We start from the raw sequence: 12,057 nt of genomic DNA on the forward strand, positions 1-12,057 counted from the left end.
CCATTTTGCACACAGAGAAACTTCCTGCATTCACCTCCCTTTTCCAGGACCTGGGCTGGAGTCTAGCATTGCCCTGCAATCAGTGACTTCCTTCCATGTGCTTGGGTCAGGCCCAGGTGGATTTGGTGCAAACAGTGGCTCACTTGAAGCCCTTGGCCTGCTCACCAAATTCAGCAGCAGCTTTGTAAAAGTCAATCTCACTCACCAAACATATTAAATATGACTTCTTAAAAGCTCATTTTAAAACAGAAGCAGTTATGTCCTAAGGGAGATGGGAAAGGTGTGTGTCTCAACTCATTTTAAAATGCCTTTATAGCTGCACCATCCAATATGGTAGCCACTAGTCACATAATGGTGACTGGCTAACATATTGGAGAGGACAGATGAGAACATTATTTTTTTTTTTTGAGACAGAGTCTTGCTCTGTTGCCAGGCTGGAGCACAGTGGTGCAGTCTCGGCTCACTGCAACCTCCACCTCCCAGGTTCAAGCGATTCTTCTGCCTCAGCCTCCTAAGTAGCTGGGACTACAGGCACATGCCAAACGCCTGGCTAATTTTTGTATTTTTAGTAGAGACGGGGTTTCACCATGTTGGCCAGGGTGGTCTCGATCTCTTAACCTTGTGGTCCACCCACCTCGGCTGATGGAGAACATTTCTATCATCACAGAAATTTCTCTTGGCTAATACTGCTCTACAGAATCCTGACAGGGGAGCCATGGGGCAGGCACCAACCAAGGTATGGGCTTGCCAGGATTTGCCATCTCTAATTCATTAGCTGTATTAATCTGTTCAGATTCAGTTGACCTGGTTCTGGAAAGCAGTTGTATAGAGGAAAAGAAACAGGAAGCCATTTTTTTAAACAAACATTGATAGAAATATTCTCAAGGGAGGGTCAAGAGAAGAGAAGCTGCCACCGCGGCATCTCTTCATGAATTCATCATGGCAAAAGCATCATTGGGCAGCACCACCCATAATGCATCTTGCCAATGAAGTTGAACCTGAATCTAATCAAGTCTTTAGCACTAACTTCCATTTAGCACTAGAAAGCAGGAGCAAATGATACCACGAAACTCAATGATATCACGAAGCAGCAAAAAGCTGAACACATGATATGAGCCATTCTATAGGGCAAAAAAGACCTGGCTTTTCAGTGAGTCAGTGGCAGGGAATAAAAGTAAGGGCGGAGACTGCTCTAGATAACAGACAGAACAACCGAATTTGGTTTGAGAACTTTGTGCAGATATCAATTTGAACAACACCATTTTAAATATTTTTTTGAATGAGTTGGGAATATTTCATTACACAGACTGGATAATAAGTGATCCTGAAGAATTACTGATCATTTTGTTAGCTGCGATCATGACAGTATGGTTACAGTTATTTAAGAATATGACTGTAGTTCTTGAGAGAGGCATAACAAAATATGTTGAGGTGAAGTGACATTGTATCTGTGGGGTTTGCTTTAAAATAAGAGCGTAAGTAAAAACATACTTTACACCCCCACTCATCCATTTTATGTAAATTAGGAGCTGCATGGCAGTGTTTACTGGGGGCTTATTTTAGTTACTCCTGGAGCATCACTGATACAGATGGTGGCAGCTGGAAAGATCTGATTGGGTGCAACATTGATTTATTTATTTGGTACCTTGGAAATGAAGCACCAGTATTTGCTCTGGAACTCTGAATTATGGCAAGGAAGCCTTTCTTCTCTTTTCTTCCCTTTCTTTTCTTTCTTTCATTCATCTTTTAAAAAATTATCAAACAGTGAAGAAACAGTATTCTCTCTAGAACTCTGAATTATGGCAAGAAATCTTGCCTTCCCTCCCTCCCTCCCTTCCTTTCTTCCTTCCTTCCTCCCTCTCTCTCTCTCTCTCTTTCTTTCTTCCTTCCTTTATGTCTCTCCTCTCTCTCTCTCTCTCTTTCTTTCTTTCATCAAAGAGTTCTGTGGTCCAGGGTTTTACCAATCAGTTTCCTAAAAAAGCCACTTAGTGTGTTTTTCACTGAGGCTTGTCCTGATACCCACATATGCTGGGCTTAAATTAGTATGTTTCATCAATGGTGGAAGTTGGACCTCTCTAGAAGGCAATTTGGCATGATCTATCAAAATTATAAAGCACATACCCTTGGACCCTGTAGCCCCTCATATATATATGTGAAATGATATATATTCATTGTAGACTTATCATACGATAAGTCTAAATGCTGGCAAGAATATGGAAAAAAATAGAAATGTGTGATATTCATGTTAGGAATGCAAAAACGTTGCAGCCAACTTGTAAAGCAGTTTCGCAATTTCTTATACAGCTGCCCATCCATTACCACATGACCCAGCAGTTCCACAAATACGTATTTATCCAAAAGAAATTGTTCAACACCCATCTATGAGTGAGAACATGTGGTGTTTGATTTTCTGTTCTTGAGTCAGTTTGCTGAAATGGAGGGGAACAGCAGCGGGTGGGGAGTTAGGGAGAGATAGCATGGGGAGAAATGACAGATATAGGTGATGGGGAGGAAGGCAGCAAATCACACTGTCCTGTGTATACCTATGCAACAATCTTGCATGTTCTTTACTTGTACCCCAAAACCTAAAATGCAATAAAAATAAATAAATAAATAAAAAATTTTAAAAAAGAAATTTAAAAAACTGTAAGACCACACTTGTAAACAGTTATTTGTAGTGGCTTCATGAATAACAAACCATAACTGGAGTAATCCTCATGTCTATCAACTGGAGAATAGAGAAACCAGTGAATAAATTGGGATTCCAGCAATATTCAGCAGCTGCTCAGCAGCAGAAATGAATGAATGGCACCATCCCAAAAATTGTGAAGCTAATAGAGAGATCAAAAAAGGACTACATAACGTATGATTGCATGTCCATGAAATTCTAGAAATTTCACTATTGCAGTGACAGAAAGCAGAGTGGTGGCTGAGTGAAGGGAATAGGTGAGGGTGGGAGGCAAGGACTAAATAGAAAGGGGTTGAAGGAAGTTTTTAGGGAAACGGACTGTTCTCTACAGTGCCACAGTTCAGGAGTGACTGGGCAGTGGGAGCTGAGGGGAGAGGAGAGTCTGAGGGGTGAGAGGGACAGAGAGACGGGCTGGGGAAGCAGGGGGTGAGGAAAAGGAGCAGGGGAAGCACACTAAAGCAGAGGGGAGCCTAGCAGGGGGTTCTTTGCAACCAGTGTTTCTCTACTGGGTAGTGTGGTAGGAACATGACTATAAATTACCGATATTCACCAAACAGTGCAACTAAAACTGGTGAATTTTGTTACACGTAAATGCCCTAATTAAAAAAAAAAAAAGGAGGAAGAAGGCAAAAATAAAGATCATCAAAACCATAAAATTCATTTCCTTGGGGGCTTGCACTACATATAATTTTAAAGGAAATTGGACAGGCTGAAGGGAAATGATACTAGATGTTGACCCTGATACACAGAAAGAACAATTAAAAACAGAAATGAGGCACATACACATATCACATACATACTCACTCAATTTCCTGAAGACATATGGCTGCTTGTCTAAAACAAAAAGTATTACACAGTATCATTGAGTTTATAATGTATATTGATATAATATATACAATAATAATAGCATAATGGTGGGTTCAATAAAACTACGCTGTTACCAATGTCCTTTATTTCCCTGGATGTAGTTTAATATGACCTGAACTTCCCTGTCAAAAGTCAAGGCATGGGTTTTCATTCTTACAACAATAAAAAAATTAGTGTAAAGAAATATAGCTAAAAGCCACCAGGATAATTAAAACCATCAACTAAAAAATGTTTACTTGACATATATGAAAGTAGCAAAGGAGGAAATGAAGCAAAAATATATGAGACAAATTGGAAACAAATAGCAAAATGGTAGACCGAAATCCAACCATGGTAAGCGAAGAAATGACACGGCCTGAGTCACATTAGCAGGACTGGTGAGCACTGTGGGGAGAAGAGACATGGGCAGGAAGTGAGGGACGGTGTTAGTGCAACACTTCAGGAGCGACAGGTGGCAGGGACTAAGGGGAGAGGAGGATGTGAGGGATGAGAGGGGCTGAGAGGAGGACTGGAGGAGCAGGAGGGGAGGAAAGGGAGAGGAAAGAATTCTAAAGCAGTGCAAGAGCCTAGCGGGGGTTCTTTGCATTCGGTATTTAATACATCTTGTGGGAATGCCTAAAAACTAATGGCCTTCTTATGATTAAAAAAAAAAAAAAGTTACAACAATACCAAGTGTCCAAATAAAATATGCACACTGCTTAGATGTGTCTCGTTCACCAAAGCAGGCAGCGCTGGAGCGTCGGGGAAGAGCATTGGGACTGCCTGGAGCGCTCGCAACGCTGAGGTCGTGACTACAGGCTCCCGGTTGCGATGTACAGGAACGCACCCTGCTTCTTTGTATTCAGGAGATGTTCTGGACTCACACGGGGAAACACCGGCTAGGGAATGACGAGATTTTAAATGCAACAACCCAGAGTCACAGATCCAGTCCAGGAAAGTAAAACTTAAGAGCTTTGAGAGTTTAATTGCAATGCTGTTTTCGCAGAGGTCTTTCACTGATTGGAATCCTAATCCTTCAGGGATTACCAATATTGTGCTACCTACTGCATTAATAAACAAAAAGAAAACTCGTCTCCATGAGACTCTCTATCAGGTGGCTTCAGACAAAACTTCACCAGGTTTAAAGAGAAAACCCCTGTCTACACCTCCACTCCCAGGGCGAGCTCACTCTCACTCTCTGGCATCAGGTTCTGTGGTGAGTTTCCCTGTACAGGAGTCCAAGCGGAGAGCCACGGAGTGGGAGACCCCTGTGCTGGACGGGGATTCCAGGACAAGAAGGGAAGAGGAAGGGGCTGGGCGCAGCCTGGGGGTCTCTCCCTGGTTTCCACAGACAGACCCTGGGCCAGGCCTCAGGCAGACAGTGAGACAAAGAGGCTCTGTGTATATGAGGAGAGGGATCAGAACAAAGTCCCAGGTCCTGGGTGTGGCTCTCAGGGTCTCAGGCCCAGAGGGCCGTGTCTGCCCTGGGGAGGTGCCGCGTTGGCGACCCCCACTCTCCTGAATCTCACTTCTCCCCACCTTGTTGGCCCCTTCTTCCAGGACACTCTCGATGCGTCCCCAGTTCCCACCCCCACTGGACAATCTGCATCTCCGGGTCCCGGTTCTGAAGTCCCCAGTCACCCCCGGATTCAGGTTCTCCCAGACGCCTAGGATGGGTCCATGGCGCCCAAACCCTCCTCCTGCTGCTCTCGCGACCGGGCCCTGACGGAGACCTGGGCGGGTGAGTGCGGGGTCGGGAGGGAAACGGCCTCTGAGGGGAGGATCGAGGGGCCCGCCGGCTGGGCGCAGGACCTGGGGGCCGCGCGGGAGGAGCGTCGGGCGGGTCTCAGCCCCTCCTCGCCCCCCCGGCTCCCACTCGGTGAGGTGTTTCCGCACCTCCGCGTCCCGGCCCCGCGGCGGGGAGCCCAGTACCTGGAAATCGGCTACGCGGACGACACACAGTTCGTGACGCCGCGAGCCCGAGGATGCTGTCGCGGGCACCCTGGAGGGAGCAGGAGGGGCGGGAGCATTGGGACACGGAGGCTCGGAGGGTCAAGGCCAGGCGGGGACTTTCCGAGGGAACCTTTGGACCCTGCTTAGCTGCTACGACCAGAGCGAGGCCCTTGAGTGACCCCGGCCGGGGCACAGGTCACCACCCTTCCCCCTCCCCCGCGACGCCGGGTTCCCTCGAGTCTCAGGTCCGAGATCCACCCCGAGGCCGCAGGACCCCTGACCCCCGACCAGGTAGAGCCCCAAGCGCCTTTACCCAGTTCATTTTCCGGGGATTCCAGGACGAGAAGGGAAGGGGAAGGGGCTGGGCGCAGCCTGGGGGTCTCTCCCTGGTTTCCACACACAGATGCTTGGCCAGGCCTCAGGCAGACAGTGTGACAAAGAGGCTCCAAAGTCCCCGCGGGGTGGGCGGGACGGGGCTGACCTCGGGGGCGGGGCCAGGATCTCAGGTTGTCCAGTGGATGATTGGCTGCCACGTGGGGCCCGAGGGGGCCTCCTCCGCGGGTGTGACCAGCACGCCTAGGTCGCCAAGGACTGCATCGCCCTGAACGAGGACCCGCGCTCCTGGACCTCAGATCACCCAGAGCAAGTGGGAGGTGGGCCGTTTGGCCGAGAGGACAAGAGCCTCCCTGGAGACAGTGCCTGGAGTGCCTCCACAGATACCTGGAGAACGGGAAGGAGACGCTGCAGCACGCGGGTCCCAGGGGTACTGGGGAGCCTTCCCCATGTCCAATAGATCTCCCGGGATGGCCTCCCCCGAGGAGGAGAGGAAAATGGGATCACGGAGAATATCGTCCCCACTTGAATGGAGAATGACATGAGTTTTCCTGAGATTCCTCTGAGGGCTCCCACTGCTCTCTAGGACAATTAAGGGATGGCATCTCTCAGGAAATGGAGGGGAAGGCAGTCCCTGGAATACTGATCAGGGGTTCCCTTTGAACCCTGCAGCAGTCTTGAGCTTTGTGACTTTTTTCCTGAGGCCTTGTTCTCTGCTTCACACTCAGTGTGTTGGAAGGTCTGATTCCAGCTTTTCTGAGTCCCTCGACCTCCACTCAGATCAAGACCAGAAGTCGCTGTTACTCCCTCAGAGACTAGCACTTTCCAAGGAATAGGGGATTATCCCAGGGGCCTGTGTCCAGGCCGGTGTCTGGATTCTGTGCTTTCTTCCCCACCCCAGATGTCCTGTCCATTCTCAGGATGGTCACAAGGGCGCTGCTGGGGTGTCCCATGAGAAATGTGAAGTGCCTGACCTGGCAGCGGGATGGGAAGGACCAAACTCAGGACACGGAGCTTGTGGAGACCAGGCCAGCAGGGGATGGACCCTTCCAGAAGTGGGAAGCTGTGGTGGTGCCTTCTGGAGAAGAGCAGAGATACACATGCCATGTGCAGCACCAGGGGCTGCTGGAGCCCCTCACCCTGAGATGAGGTAAGGAGGGGGATGAGGGTCTCAAATGTTCTCAGGGAAAGCAGAAGCACTTCTGGAGCCTTCCAGAAGGGTCAGGGCTGAGGATTGGGCCCAGGGCTCCTCACCTATCCCTTCTTTTCCAGCACCACCTCCCCAGCCCACCATCCCCATCGTGGGCATCCGTGCTGGCCTGGCTGTCCCAGGAACTCTGGTCCCTGGAGTTGTGGTTGCTCCTTTGATGTGGAGGAGGAAGAACTCAGGTAGAGAAGGGGTGAGGGGTGGGGTCTGGGTTTTCTTGTCCCACGGTGGTTTCAAGCCCCAGGTAGAAGCGTGCCCTGCCTGGTTACTGGGAAGCACCATCCGCACATGGGCCAACCCAGCCTGGGGCCCTGTGTGCCAGCACTTGGTCTTTTGTGAAGCACACGTGACAATGAAGGACAGATCCATCACCTTGGTGATTGTGGCGTTGGGGTCCTGATTTCAGCATTCATGAGTCAGGGGAAGGTCCTTGCTAAAGACAGACCTCAGGAGGGTGGGTGGTGCAGGACACACACCTGCTTTCCTCATGTTTTCTGATCCTGCCCTGGGTTCTGAGTCATAATTCTGGAAACTTCTCTGGGGTCCAAGACTCGGAGGCTCCTCTAAGATCTCATGGCCCTACCTCCTCCCTATACCCTCACAGGACATTTTCTTCCCACAAGTGGAAAAAGAGGGAATTAATCTCAGGTTGTGTATAAGTGGTGGGGGCAGGCGTGTGGAAGAGCTCACCCACACCATAATTCCTCCTGTCCCACATGTCCTGCAGGCTCTGACCAGGTCCTGTGTTTGTTCCACTCCAGGCAGCAACAGTGCCCGGGACTCTGACATGTCTCTCATGACTTCTAAAGGTGAGACTCTGGGGATGTGAAGTGGGCAGGGCTAGGGGCAGAGGGGAAAGGACTGGGTAAGGGGGATTCTTTGATTGGGACATTTCGAGTGTGTGGCTGTTCAGAGTGTCATCACTTACCATGATTGACTTGAATTTCTTCATGACTATTGTTTTCTGTAGCCTGGGACAGCTGCCTTGTGTGGGACGGAGATACAGGATTTCTTCACACCTCCCTTTGTGACTTCAAGAGCCTCTGGCATCTCTTTCTGCAAAGACATCTGAATGTGTCTGCGTCCCTGTTAGCATGATGTGAGGCAGTGTCCACCGTGACCCCTGTCCCCATGCTGACCTGTGCTCCTCCCCAGTCATCTTTCCTGTTCTAGAGACTCAGGACTAGGCGTCTCCATCTCTATCTCAACTTCATGGTGCACTGAGCTGCAGCTTACTTCCCTACTGAAAATAAGAACCTGAGTATAAATTTGTTTTCTTAAATATTTGCCATGAGAGGTTGATGGGTTAATTAAATAAGTCAATTCATAAAATTTGAGTGAGGAAATAAAGACCTGAGAACCTTCCAGAATCCACATGTTCACTGTGCCGAGTCTGTTGCAGGTGGGGGTGGAGAAGGCTGTGAAGAGCCGAGCGTGGACGGGGCCTGTGCCCACTTGTGTTCAGTCCATCATGGGCTTCATGTGGTCAGTCTTCAGCTGGGTTAACTTCACGGCTCCACTGTCCTTGTCCCTTCAGTGGAAACCTGTCCAGCTGGAGCTGTGACCACAGAGGGTCAGACATCGCCCAGGGCCTCCCCTGCACACAGGAGTCTCTGTGCTTTCTGAGACAAATGTTCAGACCCATTCAGCTCCTGCCCTTCTTCCAGGTCTGCTCTGCCCTCCTGCCCTCTCTCCCTGCCCTGGTTCCAGTGATCTTGGTGCTGGCTCCAATACCCAACTCGTGAATCTAATCAGAGTCTAATTTAGATTTAGATTTGTTTGTGAAATTGGACCCATCCTCAAGGACTGTTCTTTCCTGAAGAGAGAAGGCTGATGGTGTGCTGCAGTATTGAGGGGGAGGATTGGTGTGGGAGGAGACATGGGGGAGGGAGGACGCACAGACAGTCCTGCTGAGAAAAGCACAGGTGGCCTCAACATCAGTGTGAGGGGACCTTGTGATGTAGCTGCCACAGAATGGCATTTGGCCTGAGGTTATGTTAATACAGCTATTGCCTTTAGAACAGGGAGGTCCCCTGCAGTGATCACATTCAATTGTCCTTGGTTGTCAGTCAGACACAGGACAGAATGGTTCTGCATCTGGTGAACATCATTGAAGTCAAACGAGAAAAATCTCTTACCTTGTGGAGCATGTGTTCCAGTGGGAAGAGGCAGATGATGGATACACTGTAATCAGAGCAAAGAAAGAAAGTGCTAGAAGGTGGTGAGTGCTGTGAGGCAGGCGATCCAGGGTGTGGGGAGTGGGGACAGGCAAGGCGGCTGTTGTGCTGGGTGGACAGAGTGTGCCACGTTGCAAAGGTGACCTTTGAGGAAAGAGTTGGCCACGAGGATGTCTGAGGAAGTCCTTTCCCCGCAGGGGAATCTCCAGTTCCAATGCACTAGGGCGGGAGCGTGTCTGTGTTCCCAGAAGAGGAAGGAGCCCAGGAGGGCTGGACAGAGAGAAACTGAGGTGAGGGCAGAGGGACAGCCAGAGCAGGTGGGCCTGCAGGGAGACGCATCTGATATTTGCTCTGAGTGAGCTGGGGCAGTAGAGGACAGTTTTCAGCAGAAGAGGCACATGGTACAACTTCTTTAAAAGATCTCTGACTGCTATGCTAAGAACAAAACTGAGAGGTGAGGAACAAGAGAGGCAGGAGGGAAAATAGGAAGTGAGTGTAGTATTCCAGCTGGAGATGTCATTACCGTGACTGGGGTGTGAGCAGGGGAAATAGTGAGCCGTAAGGGGATTCTGGATGCATTTTAAGATGGACCAACAGCATTTGCCAGTGGATTGTATCAGTGGTGTGAGGAAGATGAATCAAGGACACTCATCGCTGTAAAAGGAGTGAGTAGACAGAAGGGTGGAGCTGCTCTCAGTGGACATGGGGAGGCTCTGGCAGGAGCAGATGGAGGAGGGGACATCCCAGACACTCAGTGGAGGAAATATCTGCTAAGAACGCAGGTGAGGGAGCTCGCATGTCAGTTGGACAGACAATTCCAGAGTTTAGGGGAAAGGAGAAATATACTGGGCTAGAGAAATAGATTTAGGAGGTCACACCATATAAATGATACTTAAAACCTCAAGCATGGATGAAGGCACCAAAGGAGTAATCCACTGTGGAAAAGAATGAGTGCAAGGACTGAACCCTGGACCTCCAGTTCTAAGGGATCTCATCAGACCGCACCCAGAGCAGACCGCACAGTTCTGACCCCACGTCCAGAGGACACTTAGACAAGGAATTTCCTTGTGCACAGGAATCACCTGGATGTGGTGCTGAGATCCAGGAAATGCAGAAAGAGTTAGAGATTCTGGATTTATGGCAAGGCTGGAGCTCATGTTGCTGGTCTCCAGATCCAGAACACCAGGCTCCCACTTGTCTAGAATTAACCTCACTTGTAGCATTTGTTATATAAGTGATTCCTTGGTCTTGTGCAGAATACTCTGAGACAGGTGTTCTGGGAAGCTGCCTGAGTATTTTCTTTCTTTCTTTCTTTCTTTCTTTCTTTCTTTCTTTCTTTCTTTCTTTCTTTCTTTCTTCTTTCTTTCTTTCTTTCTTTTTTTCTGGAATAAATGTGGTGTTTTATTTTCTGGATTAGAAAGTGAACAAATACTTAGATACTATTATTTCTTTACCCAATGCTTTTGATTTCTAAGCACTTTTATTTTTAAAAAATGTGAATTATACAATCCCCACCTACACATGCGCGCACACACACACACGCACACGCACATTAAATACTACTTTGCCATGACAGCTCAGCAGACTTCACAATTCTTAACATTATTCTATGTGGAATACAAAATGCCTTTTTACCTGAATTAACATGCATTAAAAAAATTTTAGTATATGTGAAAATAAAAATTATAAATCAGTAGGAAAAATGTTAAGGTAGAAGCATCAGCAGTCAGGTAGGTTAGTAGAGATGTTATCTGCATTTATTTTCTACCTTTATAAACAAGAACGTACTAACAATCTTAGGTAAATGGTAAAGCAACATATATTTGCCCCGATGTCTTTGTCACAGGCCACGAGATAACTGCTGTGTGTTTAGTCTCAATTTCCTGTTTGCAAGGAAACATTAATTCAGTTTTCTACTCACTATACAATTAGGTTGTAGGGATACAGACCCCTCATTTGAGTGATCTGAGGTTTTCATCTTTATATCTAAAAACTAACCTGAAAATAGTAGAAGCAGAAAACACTGATTTAAAATGCTACTGTAATAAACATATTTATCAACATTTCAGTATTTTAAATTATATTCCTTTAACTTCAAGAATCTTGAATTTCCTTGCTAGAAGGCTTTTTTTTTCCTCAAAGATTCCTTTTAGGCTTCCTTTGGTGTTCAAGATCTCCTATTATAAATGTAGTCTCTCATCGCCACAGTCTGTAAAGATGGTTTCCCAAGTAATGGTATTTCACCAAGTGGCTCCAGAGTCTTAGGGTGAACAACCTCCGTATTAAGTACTCTGTCCACTGGCAGGCAGATGTTAAATACAGCAGTTGGTTCATGTGGATATAGTAGCACAGAGAAAGACCCACTCTGTGAAGATTTGAGCAGGATGGTCAGTGAATGCAGGCAGTGAGGCATCATAGGACCAGTAATCTCCAAACCAAATTGGTCTCTGTATCCAGAAAGAGCTTGTGTCTTCACATTTACACTTTGTGCCTTAAGCATTTGCATTGTGGCACCTCGGAAAGCAACAGGGGATAAGAGGGTTGGAGGAAGTCCTGTCTGTGGACCTGAGGTAGCAACTAAACTCTTACAGTTGATCAAAACAAAACTGAGCAATGTAAAAGTGCTGATTCCTTTCACCAACACAACAGACTCAGGTCTGTGATCCATTTGTACTTCATGTTTCTCTTTACGAAACTTGATAGAAAGCATGTCTGGCTTTTTAATTTCACCTTGCACTCCCATCTCTTCCAGCCAGGAAAAACTTTCCTCTTCGTCCTTATCACTGATGGCTTGCCCCTCCCCATATCCCAAGCTTGTTCCAGATGTTGTCTCCTTTTTATGGCCACTTTCT

At 47.7% G+C, this 12,057-nt stretch overlaps 1 pseudogene; it reads left to right on the forward strand.

Annotated features, from left to right (window-relative positions):
* Positions 1-3,865: 3,865 nt before the first annotated feature.
* On the forward strand, positions 3,866-7,443 carry LOC108298361 (annotated as a pseudogene).
* Positions 7,444-12,057: the final 4,614 nt, after the last annotated feature.

This window comes from Cebus imitator, unplaced genomic scaffold (genome assembly GCF_001604975.1).
Source record: "Cebus imitator isolate Cc_AM_T3 unplaced genomic scaffold, Cebus_imitator-1.0 Scaffold944, whole genome shotgun sequence".
Lineage (NCBI taxonomy): Eukaryota > Metazoa > Chordata > Mammalia > Primates > Cebidae > Cebus > Cebus imitator.